The 12675-nt window shown below is 44.6% G+C and overlaps 1 protein-coding gene across 1 annotated transcript in view; it reads right to left on the reverse strand.

Moving 5' to 3' along the window:
* PAK3 (p21 (RAC1) activated kinase 3) overlaps positions 1 to 11981 on the reverse strand; it is a 294889-nt gene extending 282908 nt beyond the window's left edge. Inside the window, exon 1 of the mRNA XM_003802950.3 lies at positions 11606 to 11981. The gene's annotated coding sequence lies outside the window, so the exon portion shown is untranslated. The remainder of the gene's footprint in view (positions 1 to 11605) is intronic.
* Between the last annotated feature and the right edge of the window lie 694 nt (positions 11982 to 12675).

The raw sequence follows: 12675 nt of genomic DNA on the forward strand, positions 1-12675 counted from the left end.
AGACCTTAGAGGAGCTTGGTCCCTTGATGACTACTAACTCTCATGACTGGACATTAACAATAAAGAGGACAGACCCTGCAGAAAATGGGTGCAAGTCCTCCTCCGACGGCTCTAACTAAAAGGAGATTTTCAGAGAAACTCTAGCCAATCCAAGATCTTTCTAAGAATGAGGCAAGAAAAAGAAAACTTCTGGTCTGTTTTTGTGCAATAATTTTTGTTTTCTTTTTTGAGACAGTGCCTCAAGCTGTCGCTCTGGGTAGAGTGCCATGGCGTCATAGCTCACAGCAACCTCAAACTGTTGGGCTTAGGTGATTCTCTTGCTTCAGCCTTCCAAGTAGCTGGGACTACAGGCACCTGCCACAATGTCCGGGTACTTTTTTTTTTTTTGCTGCAGTTGTCATTGTTGTTTTAGCAGGCCTGGGCCAGGTTCGAACCCACCAGCCTTGGTGTAGGTGGCTGGCGCCCTACCCACTGAGCTACAGGCACCACCTGCAATAATGTTAAATTGCTTTATGCCCTTACACTAGAGTCGAAGTGAAAAGTTGGGCTCCCTCAAAAGGGGCATTAGGTTAGGGTTGAAGGATGGACTTAGGCTTGGAGGTGTATTCTGCAAATTGTAGTGCGTGGTTATGTCGTCTTCGTGAATTTGAATCACATCAACCCTAGTTCAATTCCATATTGGTGAACGCCAAATGCTGCTTGCTGCAATCTGTAGGTATGATAATGAGACTCTGACAACAAGAACTCTAGTGAGCTGAAACCCAAGAATCCAAGCCAGCCAGACTGTTACCCTATTCTGGGACCTCCCCTCTGTCTCCACCCAGCCAGTCCCTTTCAGCTGAGAAAATCCAGGAAGTCACCCTCTACCTCCCAGAGGTTGTCTATACCCCTGGCACCAGGGTCCTGATGGGTGGAGGAAAACAAAAAGCATATTTCACATTCCCGTGATCTGTGAAGCTCACAAGAGTCCCAGGAGTTTTGGGAATTTATCTTGCAGTGCCAATATTTACAGGGTTACTCAGTTATCAATTCTCAAGAATCAAACTAATCTGGCCCCACCCCTGTGATGATACATCATAACTCCGGTGACATTTCACTGCCATTAAAATGAATCCCCCTTTTCTTTCCTGGTGTTTAAATTGACTTCAAGGCTCAGCCTGGTCACACCCAAGAAAATCTGTTGCTGAATACATTCCTCTCTGGTGTAACACAGCTGTATGACCATGGGGAGCCCTTAAGAGCAAAATACTCTTCACCATTCAAGCCCCAGGACCAGACAGATGGATTCACTTTGCTCCTCACCATCTGTATGAATTTGCGCAAGTCACTTAGCTGCTGTGAGCCTCAATTTCCTCCTGTTTAAAAGGAAAATGCTAATAATTCTACTTGAATAGAGTTGTGGAGGGGATTAAGTGAAAGAACACATACAAGGGAATTGGTGCCGTACCTGGCAGGCAGCAAATGCTTGAGAAGTGGAACTTGTCTATACAAAGGCAGGCTTATTATCTCTGAAAATTTGCCTTGGAGAAGCATTTCGCTGGCTCCAGCTTCCCCAGCATGAAGTGAAGGGCTGAAGGGACACCAGGAAACAGGGAGAAAAATAAGTGTCCATTGGTGCTAACTCCTTTCCTTTTGGGATTTAGAGGACAAGATGGTATTGAGAGAGAGTGCCTGGGGCGGTGCCTGTGGCTCAAAGGAGTAGGGCACTGGCCCCATATGCTGGAGGTGGCGGGTTCAAACCCAGCCCTGGCCAAAAACTGCAAAATAAATAAATATTAAAAAAAAAAAAGAGAGAGAGAGAGAGAGTGCCTGTGGCTGAAGCAAAGAGAATCAGTGATGTGAAAAATGGGGAGAATGTATTTTAAGTATAGTGAAGGAAGAGAGAGGTTAGGGCATAAAAAGCTCGAGTGTTAAACCTACTACAACACTGCGAGTTCAATAAAGAGAAGAGAAATAAGAATCAAAAAAGCCAAAGAAGGAAAAGCAACTTGAAAAGGGATTCAAAGGCCAGCTTGGGCCAAAATGGTCTAAGAGTTATGGAAATCACTTTGTCCTTTCTCAGTAATGCTTCCACTGAAGGTATTGTGCCAAAAGACCTGAAATATGCTCATGATTGAATGGGCAGTTTGTTTATCCAAACTTGCTCTTATTAAAAAGAACACTCTGCTCCCCACTCACCTCTGCAGAATGCCGCCCCAGGGAAGTAGGTCAAGAGCTGGCCTTCTCAAGGGCAGCCTCATCTCATAGATTTCCGAGCCATAGAGCTCTGGCTACTAAGTGAACCTGGACTTTTCACAGAACCAGGAGATCTTACTTCCCGAAAGTTACCCTGGGAGAGGCTTCTCGTCTTCTCCTGAATCACCTAAGGCACTTGTTAACAAAAATAGATTTGCTGGGTTTACCCTTGGAGTTTCATATTCAGTTGGTTAAGGCGGGGCCTTCGATATGTTTCTTAAAAGTACCTTCAAATGTTTCTATCCCAAAGCAAGATTTGACTTTGGCGATTTGAATGCTTTATTGAAACCGAAGGAACTACAATAGGGATCACCTATTCCTATTTATGCCTTCATTTATTCTGTGAGGAATCTGAGGCTCAGGGACATTTAAGCACATGTTCGAGGTCGCATGTACAGCTAATTAGTAGCAAAACCAGAACTGGAACCCAGGACTTCTGCCTCCCAATTCATTGTAAGCTCCCTTTGCCGACTCTCTTTTCTCTTTTTGGATTAAGTATGATGGCAAATACACCCTCCTGGTTCTGCTCAGAGTTCCAAAGCAAAGTTACCTTTCCAGAATAAGTCAACAGGAAACAAATACCCATGAGAATCCCTAGGTCTACTGAAAGCACCCAGAATAATTTTAAAAAGAAAATATGGCCTTTCCTCTTATGACCATGGTAAAGGAGAAAGACATCATTTGATTTACATGTAGTGACCATACTTGTGGCTTTGATGTTTCAGTTTCAAATTACTCGCATTAAAGAAGAGATACCCCAGCTTTAAAAGAAGACATTCATTAGCCTAATACCTAAAACAATTTTTTCAAGGCAGCAAAGATTAATAATTTTGTTATCTGGCCATCAGTTCCTCTGTGAACTACCCTCACTCGAGTATAAACACTTCAAAGGAAAAAAAAAACAAAAACAAATAGGAGATAGGATCTCAAGCCATTTGCCAAATACCAAGATTTTGAGGTAAGTGGGAAACCACAACTCATAATTGTCAATAGTTCAAGGAATCCAAATTATTCCTTTGGGGACAATAACCCACCCGTCTTCTGACAGCTCAAAAGCATCCCAGGGGTGGGCTGTGCCAGTATCACACTAGGGAAAGTAAATGATGGATAGGTACAAAGGGCGTTCTTAAATCTAACCAATAAGAAAGCTTCATTTGAAAGGCATCCATAGCTACGCCTAGAGAAGGTGCCAGTTTGTAGTTAGCAAGCGTTAGGGGATATGACAGGAGCCTTTCTAGTAAAGTCCAATCCTTAGAGCATTCCTCCCTGCCATATATGTTCTTCATCTGTAAAACAGGCAGGCAATAACTGTCACAGGCTTTCATACTTCCCCATTGCTCTGCCACCCCAAAAGGATTTTAAGCTTGCTAGCGTGCTGTGCAGGAAAAGGAAAGAAGACATTCTTTAGCCACACAAAACCCCACTCAGATGCCCAGCTTTTCCTAATACATAGACTTATCCTTGGCCTAACACCAAAATCCCCTCCACCATCCCTGGATGCTGGCAGAAGAGAGATACCAGAAGATGAGGCAAGCCAGGCGGAGTAAAGGGAAACACTACTCCTGTACCTGTTTGCCACTATTCCCTTTGCAGAGGGTGACATCACTGTTTATTTCTGTTAGAATAACTTCTCATGGGAGGACCTCAAGCTTGTCTTCTTTGCAGGAAGCCAAGTTTGATAGCAGCTGATTCCTATTCATCACTCCGCCTCTGGAAAACTCTGAAAGCAATCTAGCTGACCTCAGAGGTCACCGAAGATGCCGCAGCAGCTCTTTCCCAAGTGTCTTAAGACAAAGTAAAGCTCCAAAGTTAGTCTGTTGTTGCCTGCTGCTTTGGCTTCTGTCAGCAGAGATGACCCTAAATGGTCATTCATTTCACAGTGAATTTAGAGGGATGTGATGTTGGAAAATGCTTTAGACACGGTTTGAGTTGGAGATGAATTAAAAAGCATGTTTGCTTAAATAATTGAAGGTGAATCACGTATTACATGTGTTCCATGTGCAGTTAGGGATTTCTGCTCCCGGCCTTTCCTGGTGTTAAATATGAATTCCATCCTGGCTCTTGATTTAAGAACCAAAACCTGAATCATCAGAAGACATTAAGAAGAGGAGGGAAACGTGCTTTTATACCCTGTGGTTAGAGTGTAAATTGGTCTAAACATTTTAGAAAGCAATTCAGAAGTATCTAGAAAAACAATTAACTGAACAAACCTAATCCTAGGAATATCTTTAAAAAATAATGGGCTAAATGCACACACACACACACACACACACACATATATATAGCAAGGATGTCCAATTGTGACACTGTTTGTGTGATCATAAAGACATAGATTGACAATTATGCTGTTTAAAACTGCACACATTTCTGTCTGAAAGACACCCAAACTAAAGTTAAAAGACAATAACGTACTTGGTGTATCTGCAACATAGATAACAGTTCAATAGTTACTATCCAAAATATGTAAAGAGATGCCAGTTATCAAAACAAAAAAGAACAACTCAACAGAAAAGCAGGCAAAGGCTATGAAATGCCAACACCAAAGCAGAAAAATACAGATGGTCAATAAACATATGAAAAGATGTTCAACCTCATCAGTACTCAAAGAAATGCAAAGGAAAAAAAAAGGGATCTATTGTCGTCTTTACACTGTCAAAGATGAAAAAGATCAATAATATCTGAAATTGGTGAGGAAGAGCGTGGAGAAATGGCCATTGTTGGTGGGAATGGAAATCGCTATAGCCTTCCTGGAGGGCAACTTGGCAGGCTCTATTAACATCGCAGATGTGCAAACCAAACCCTTTGAACCAATAACTTAATGACTGAATTCATATGACAAAAGTGCTTGCAACAGTAAGCAGAGAGGCAAGTAGACGGAGGTAGGCTGCACCCATACTTAATAATGTAAAATGTAAGCAATAATGCAAAACTTTATCCACAGAAGCCTGGATTAAAGAAATTATATCCCAATCATATAATGGAATACTATGCACTTGTTAAAAAGAATGAAATAGCTAGATGTACCTCAGCAGGAAAAGACCTCCAGATACAAAGAATGTTGTAGAACAATGTATAGTTGCATCTTGGATTATTTTATGCACCCAAACGCACATGGGAATATCTATAAAAATGCACAATATGATATATACGGAAACCGGGAACATGGTCAGAAGTCAGCAATGGAGAGGCCAGGAGCATTCTACTTTGCATTTCTATTTTTACAAGCCCAAATAAGCATGCGTTCTTTTGATAAGAAGTACGGTCTTTTTAAACAAGAGGTGAGGTGTGCTGTGCCACTCCTCTACAATATCCAGCTCTCACTTCCAGCCTCTAAAGGCGTCTCTTCCAAGGACACCCTGTTTCAGCATCTAAGTCTACTTCTAATACCCAAAGCCTATGAGATTTTGTTATTTAGAGGTTCAACTAAGGTAAGAAATGTAACACCTGGGGTCGGACAGCATGGGAGAGAAGGGGAGAGCTGGAGAGAGAATGGGAAGATCTAGCCCATTCTTTTGGAGGAGTTTTCATTTCACTCAAATATGGTACGATTGCCACCTTGTCTGGATTCAGCCTCCCAAATATCCTGTCTTCCTGCTCCTTCCTCTGCCCACTTTCTATCATAAGATTGATGAGAAGCGGCATACGTAGCTTATTTAAATTCATTTTCTGCCTTTACCTCAAGTTCAGGATTCAATCCCAATCTTTTATCCTAAAGAAAGGACACTCTTAACTCCCCCTACCCCACTCTGTTTGGCAGAAGGCCCATTCCAGTATCTCCAATCCCTTCCAAATTAAGGTTGGCAATTTCACGTCTGGGAACCCTTCCTATTTAGGGAACATCTCCCAGTGACCCTAGGCTGTGTACCCACACCAACAGCAAACAGAGCAGGAGCTCTGGACCTACACAGCCCTGAAATTACATCTGCACATTAGTGGATGAAAGCTCTAGGGAGTGCATCAGTAACTTTCATTAGACATCCAGAGGGGTTCTTTGCCCAACAAAAAGGCCCACACCCAGGTAGAGGTACTAGAATGACTGAATCGTCCATTCTAAATCTAGGGCAGAACACCTACTCAATCCTCAGTTTTTCAAATGGCACCTTGGCTGGGTAAGTCAGACAACTGTACACTCAAGAGGGATGGAAAGGAAGACACAGAAGCATGGCCCACTAGAAACCTGTCCCTCTGTTAAAGCTGCCATGTGAGAGCCCACACAGTTCAAGGCTGGAAATGACCTCCATGTCTCACTCCACAAGCCAACCCACAGTCCCCTGAACAACACAGCAAGCCAGCTACGTCTAACAGAAGAGCACTAGTAGGCGGCAGATCTGAGTTTGAGCTGTGACAGTGATTTCTGTTCTGTCATATGGCAGCTGTGTGACCTTGGGCTACTCGCTTCACTTCTCTGGTTCTCAATTTCCTCATCCAAACAGAAAATTTACCCCAGAGGAACTTCTAAAGAACTGGCAGACCTGCCATTCTATGAATCTCCCCTCCAGGGGAGGCATTTCTTAAGCTCTCCAGAAGAGAGAAGAACTTCTTCACACTCACATCCCAGCACCACACAGTCTTAAAGTCACACGGTTCTCTCTTGTGGCTAACAGAAATCCTTCCTACTGTAACCAGAGCTTGATGCATTTGTTAGCTCTTTTTTCCGAGCTGACTTGTGTATAGAACACTCTAGAACCAGTAACTGCAATCCCTGCATATCAGTCTCTACCCCAAAAGCCAATTTACAATGATTATTAGCCATTAAGTCACAAGAGTGCCATTCTCTTTTCAAGGGTGTTTGTAAAGAAAGAGGTCAAGGGAATTAATAGGAGTCAAGGGAGCCAAGAAGGGTCAATAATCACGTGAGTGCTATTTCCATTGCCTTTATTTTTTGTTTGTTTTATTTATTCATTTATTTTTTGTTTCAGAATATTACAGGGGTACAAATATTTTGGTTGCATACATTTTTTGTACAGTTGGAATTAAAGTGATGAATGCCAGACCCAAACAATGTGTACTGTACCCTTAGGGATAAATTCACTTTTCCCCTCCTGCCCCCTCCCGTTTGCTTGCTTTCCCGTGAGTCTTACTACCAAATGGGAGTTTCCCATTGATGAAATGAACCCCCTAAAAGTGATGTTCCCATCTTGTTCCCAGCCTGCCTTGCAAACAAAATAGCACTCCAGCCCAAATCAGGCACCGGGGCCACTGGAGATGAACCCTGCCACAGCTAGCTTCCAAGATGGCGCTTTAGAACTGCTTCTGAAAGATAATGAGTCTGAAGGAGAAAAACAACTTTCCAACTCAACTTAATTCCCACCTCCAGGGTTCTCTGGTCAGCAGGGTGTGTTCAGATTGATGGGCTTTTTCTAAAGGTTATACTGATGATACCTCTGGGCCAGGAAATTAAAGGCCACACTGAAAGTTTCAGGATGTGAAAGGAAATAAGCCCAGAGAACTGAGTCACTCAAGGTTGAATGAGGATAGGTCTTTGCCGTCAAAGCAGAGGAGAAAACGGAGGCAGTCTGTGCGATAAGTCAGCAGAAAAACAGGATTGGGGCCTGGAGTTATCAGGATAATTACCTTAATTCTTCACTTCCCTGTCATAACAACCTAGAGTTTATATAGAACCTTTCTTCTAAGGACCTCAAAGTACTTGAAGAGATATTGTCTTAGTTGTCATCACACTATCACAGTAAGAGCATGATTATTATCAGCCTCACTTTACAGATGGGGGAAGGAAGGAAAAGCCTGAAGGGGTAAAGCCTGTCATTCAAGATTACCCAGCAAGATGCTGACACCCTCTGAACTCCAGATTCAGCAGAGAATGCTCTAGTCCAGCATTGCCCAAAAGCTGTTTCTCTCAACACAAGTCTAGCCAAATGCTTATTGAAATATCAGGTTCTGTGGGCAAATACATCTGAGAAATGCCGCATATTTTATCCTCCTGGAGAGTCACAATATACATTAGCCTAGTAAAGAAGTTTAGAAGCCCGGTAATAAACAAGCCATTTCTGTTTAAGAAAGAATTTCTCAAACTTAGCCACAAAACTCTGTGTGTGTGTGTGTGTGTGTGTGTGAGAGAGAGAGAGAGAGAGAGAGAAAGAGAGAGGCACTAAAATACTGTAGAAATAGTCCTTTTTTGGAGCCCACATCAGAATTCACTGCTCTAGCCACTGGACCGATCTGATTATCAGCACAGCAGACAGATCAATTCCATTTTAGCCCAAGCTGTGGGGAATATATCTTAGAGATATTGCCTGATACCATCTGGTATTGGCAACCTGTGAACAAAGGACTTTGATGGGCCCAAAGGACCCTAGGCCATCATCTCTGCAACAGGGCATTGGCCAGACTAGGAGGGAAGCCAATCGAAGCCCACCCACTTCCGCTGACGTTTCTTTCAAATAAACCCAGGGCTATCTGGGGTCTTCATTTAAGGTAGGGGGTGCTCAGGATGCTGATCCATGTTCTCAGAGCTAATACTCTTAACTAGCATAATTTTGCGCCCACCAGGCACTTCCAGTATAAATCATCAATCTCTTCGTCTCACTCCCAGTGCCATTCATCAACCTATGTCTGCAATCAGCATGAACACAACCAAATAGGAGACTCGGAATGTGCCCCTGTTCTGGCTTAATTGCATGAAGATTAGAGTAGTCATTATATATCCATTTAAACACTAGACTGCAGCATGAAAATCTTGTGCTATTGTTAATTACCAGTGGCACTACTAAAAGTACCTAAAATGTAAGAGTCCCTGAAGAGCCTGTCCTCGTTAATTTGTATTTTATACACAATTTGAATGATAAAAAGATCACAGCCAATGGATTTAATGTTTATTACTGTTATTTTCATATTTCATATTGATTAAACACGCACACCATGAGAGAAAATGCCTGCATTGGAATTGGTAACTTTTTTGTGCAAAAAGTAAATGACAGGCAGGTATACCTGTCTTTACCATATATCGGCTAGGTGAAAAATTCTGTATAAATGATTTTTTTTTTTTGAGACAGAACCTCAAGCTGTCACCCTGCGTAGAGTGCTGTGGCATCACAGTTCACAGCAACTTCCAACTCCTGGGCTCAAGTGATTCTCCTGCCTCCACCTCCTAAGTAGCTAGGACTCAGGCACCCACCACAACACCCAGCTAAATTTTGGTTGCAGCCATCATTGTGGTTTGGCGGACCCAGGCTGGATTCGAACCTGCCCGCTCAGGTGTATGTGGCTGGTGCCTTAGCCACTTGAGCCACAGGCGCAGAGCCTGTATAAATGATTTTTGATTTTAAAAATGCCCTGTAAAGGTCAGAGAGGCACTGTTAATTAAGAAGATCAGATTGTAAATCCTTTTGTAAAGCAACAAATTCATCAGTATGAATTCTGTCCATTTAGTTCATTTGCCTTACAGACTCACAATTACATATATCAGATTTTCTTAAAGCAAAACACACTTGGGTGGCGCCTGTGGCTCAAAGGAGTGGGGCACCTGCCCCATATACTGGAGGTGGCGGGTTTGGGCCCAGCCCCGGCCAAAACTGCAAAAAAAAAAAAAAGCAAAACACACTAATATTACTACATGAGCCAGACATTTCTTAAGATAGGGATATATTCTGATCCATATCAATCTGCAATACTGGCTTTTTGGATTTACCATTAATCACCATTCCAGTCTAGAGAAACTCAATCCGAGTTTGTTGAGAATTTAAACATCACCCTTCCAAAGACTCCCTGCAGTCTTAACTATGGACCTCTCTGCTTTCATACCTGCTGTCCCTTGAACTTAGAATACTGTTCTCCACTTAGCAACCTAGTGAATTAATTCAAGACTGGACTCAAATGTCACGTTGCCCATGAAGCCTTTCTTGCTCACAGCCGCTACCCCAAGAAAGCACCCCTCCCCCCATGCTTTCACAGTACCTGCCTGCCCCTTGTCATACTCTACTCTAATTGTCTGTTTACTAGCTCTATCTTGCCTACCAGACTGTGCAATCCCTGAGCGCTGAGATGATGTTTTATTCATTTCTCTACTTCCCATGCCTAACATTACTACTAACACATAGCAGGTATGCCATAAATGTCAGCTGTTTCACTAACAATTCTTCATAACTGTATAGTTTTGGACCCCCCAAAACAATGCTTTATTAAAACCACAGACAGAGAAACATCAAAGAGAAGGTTTAGTAGTTTGGTTCATTTTTATTGATTTTTTAAAATATAAAAGCAAAATGACCATACCAGTTCACACCTTCTGGTTCAAGGAAAATCAAAACACCTCTACATCAAATCCATGGCTAATACATACATTTGGTTTACTCTTTTTCTTCAAACACACAGCTACATCCCAGCACACCACTAACTTCACTGCATTAAGGAAGACATGGGATGAAAACCCACTAATTAAAGGGGGTTGTGGGGAAGCACTGCAGGGATCACTGTGGGAGCTTTGAATCCTCATTGGCTGAGAGAGGAAAACCTGCTAAGAAAGTTGGGCATCTTTGGGAGAACAATAACAATGTCTAGTAGGGCTTGGTCAACCTGGCTCAAAATTTCACACCCAGAAAGTCCTAAGAAACAGCCCCAGCTGGGGGGATTTCCATCACTTTGAAACCATCATTACCCTTCCTATGTGGGCAGAACAGGTTGGACCTGATCCACCTGCGTGTTGCTGCAGTCTGGCTTGGCATGGGATGAGACCCAAGGACATGTAATGCGAAGAGTAGCCCAGCCCCATGCAGCGCACACACACACACACACACACACATCCCACTTCAACTTGCAGTCACCGAATCTTACACAAACCCTAAGCTATCTCCCCGACACACAACACTGCATTCCTGTGTGCCCAGTAACACACAGGGAGTGCCCCCTCACATTCTCTCACTTCCCTAGTGTGCCGGCCCACACCCCACACCGCCGGCATACTGCAGCCTAGCCTGGAGCTTGAAGCTGGGGAGGACTGGGTGTGTGTGTGTGTGTGTGTGTGTGTGTGTAACAAAGCCCCGTGCACCCAGGTGCCCCGCTGGATCAACTCCATCCATCTCTCCCCGCCCCCATCGCGAGCTCCCAGAACAAGAGAAAGCTCAGCCCTGGGAAGTGGATGCAGGGAGTGGGGACGCAAAGAAAGAGAGCTGTAGGGGTGGGCGGGGGCAGAAGTCCGGGCAGCTTCAGCGCTCCCTCGCCATGAACCAAGAGGGACGGCGAACTGGCAGAGGGATCCCACTGCTTTCCCACCCTATCGCGCCCCCCACCCCCCATCTATTCAGCGGGACTGAAAACTGAGAAATAATCTGCCCTCTCTTTCGCCCCGTGCCCTCCCAGCGGCTTTTGGGGCCACCAGAGCTCCAGCAGCCCGCAACAAAGCGTCCCCTGCACAGACCTGTTCCAGCGTCTTCGTGGCCCGAACGAAGGCGAGCGGCTGCCGAGGGTTCTGCCCTTCGCCGCTGGGCAGGAGGAGCCGGGGATAGGAGGAGGAGCAGGAACTAGAGGAGGAAGGAGGATGAGAGGGGATGGGAGATCACAACGGCGGCGGTGGCGCGGCGGCGGGAGGAGGAGGAGGAGGAGGAGGCTGCTTCTGTGGCAGCTGCTAAGGATGCTCTGTGGAGAGGCAGGGCTGGGTGCGCGGGGTGTGGGCTCACGTGCGCCCCATGGCCCGGGGATGCGCGCGCGTCTGGGTGTGTGAGAGCATCTGGGTGTATTTTGACTGTGATTATTCCATTTCAGACCTAGTCTGTAACTTGTGGTTCCTGCAGCCAGGCGGAAGTGAAACCCTTCCAATCTCCCAAGCCTGACTATGTGGGTCTGTAGGATCGGGGGTGGGGTGGGGGGTCTCCAGGGTGGGGAGAAGGTGCCCCCACCCACTCCTTCAGTCTTCTTTCTGGGCACTGGTCGCTTGCATCTGCACACATCTCTGAAGCCCTGTAGCCAAGGGGAAAAGAAAGAGACCAAGAATGGTGACCATCATCTTCACATTGTATTTAGTGAATGCTCATTCCGCCCTGCGCACTGTCTAGGCTGCTGGAGGATAATTTCTGTTGGAACTGGGATTGACTTTCACAAGTTGAGGTGCCTATAACTTCATACATAATCCACATTTTACCTTTCCTCCTGTCTCTCATTCCACTGCAACATCTCAGTGCTTGTAACCAAGGAAGTGGCATAGAAGCAATTCCCTACTTTTTAGCTTACTTTTCCAGTTAGTACTATACAGGTCCTTGACCTCTCTGCTGTCAAGGGGACCACGTGATCTCCATGCTATTTCCCCTCTAGGAGTGAATACTTAATTTGAATGGGAACCAAGACTGGTTTCCTGGAGATCAGAGGGTTGAAGATCATGATGGATCCAGCTGAGACCCAGTTTGGACTGGTACCCCCAAAGCTAAGGATCCAATTGTGAGAGACACAATTCCCCCCTCCCCATGGTTCAATCCTTGGTGAACCTCTTGTTTG

The sequence above is a fragment of the Otolemur garnettii genome, unplaced genomic scaffold, assembly GCF_000181295.1.
Source record: "Otolemur garnettii isolate 467f Iridium unplaced genomic scaffold, OtoGar3 scaffold00267, whole genome shotgun sequence".
NCBI lineage: Eukaryota > Metazoa > Chordata > Mammalia > Primates > Galagidae > Otolemur > Otolemur garnettii.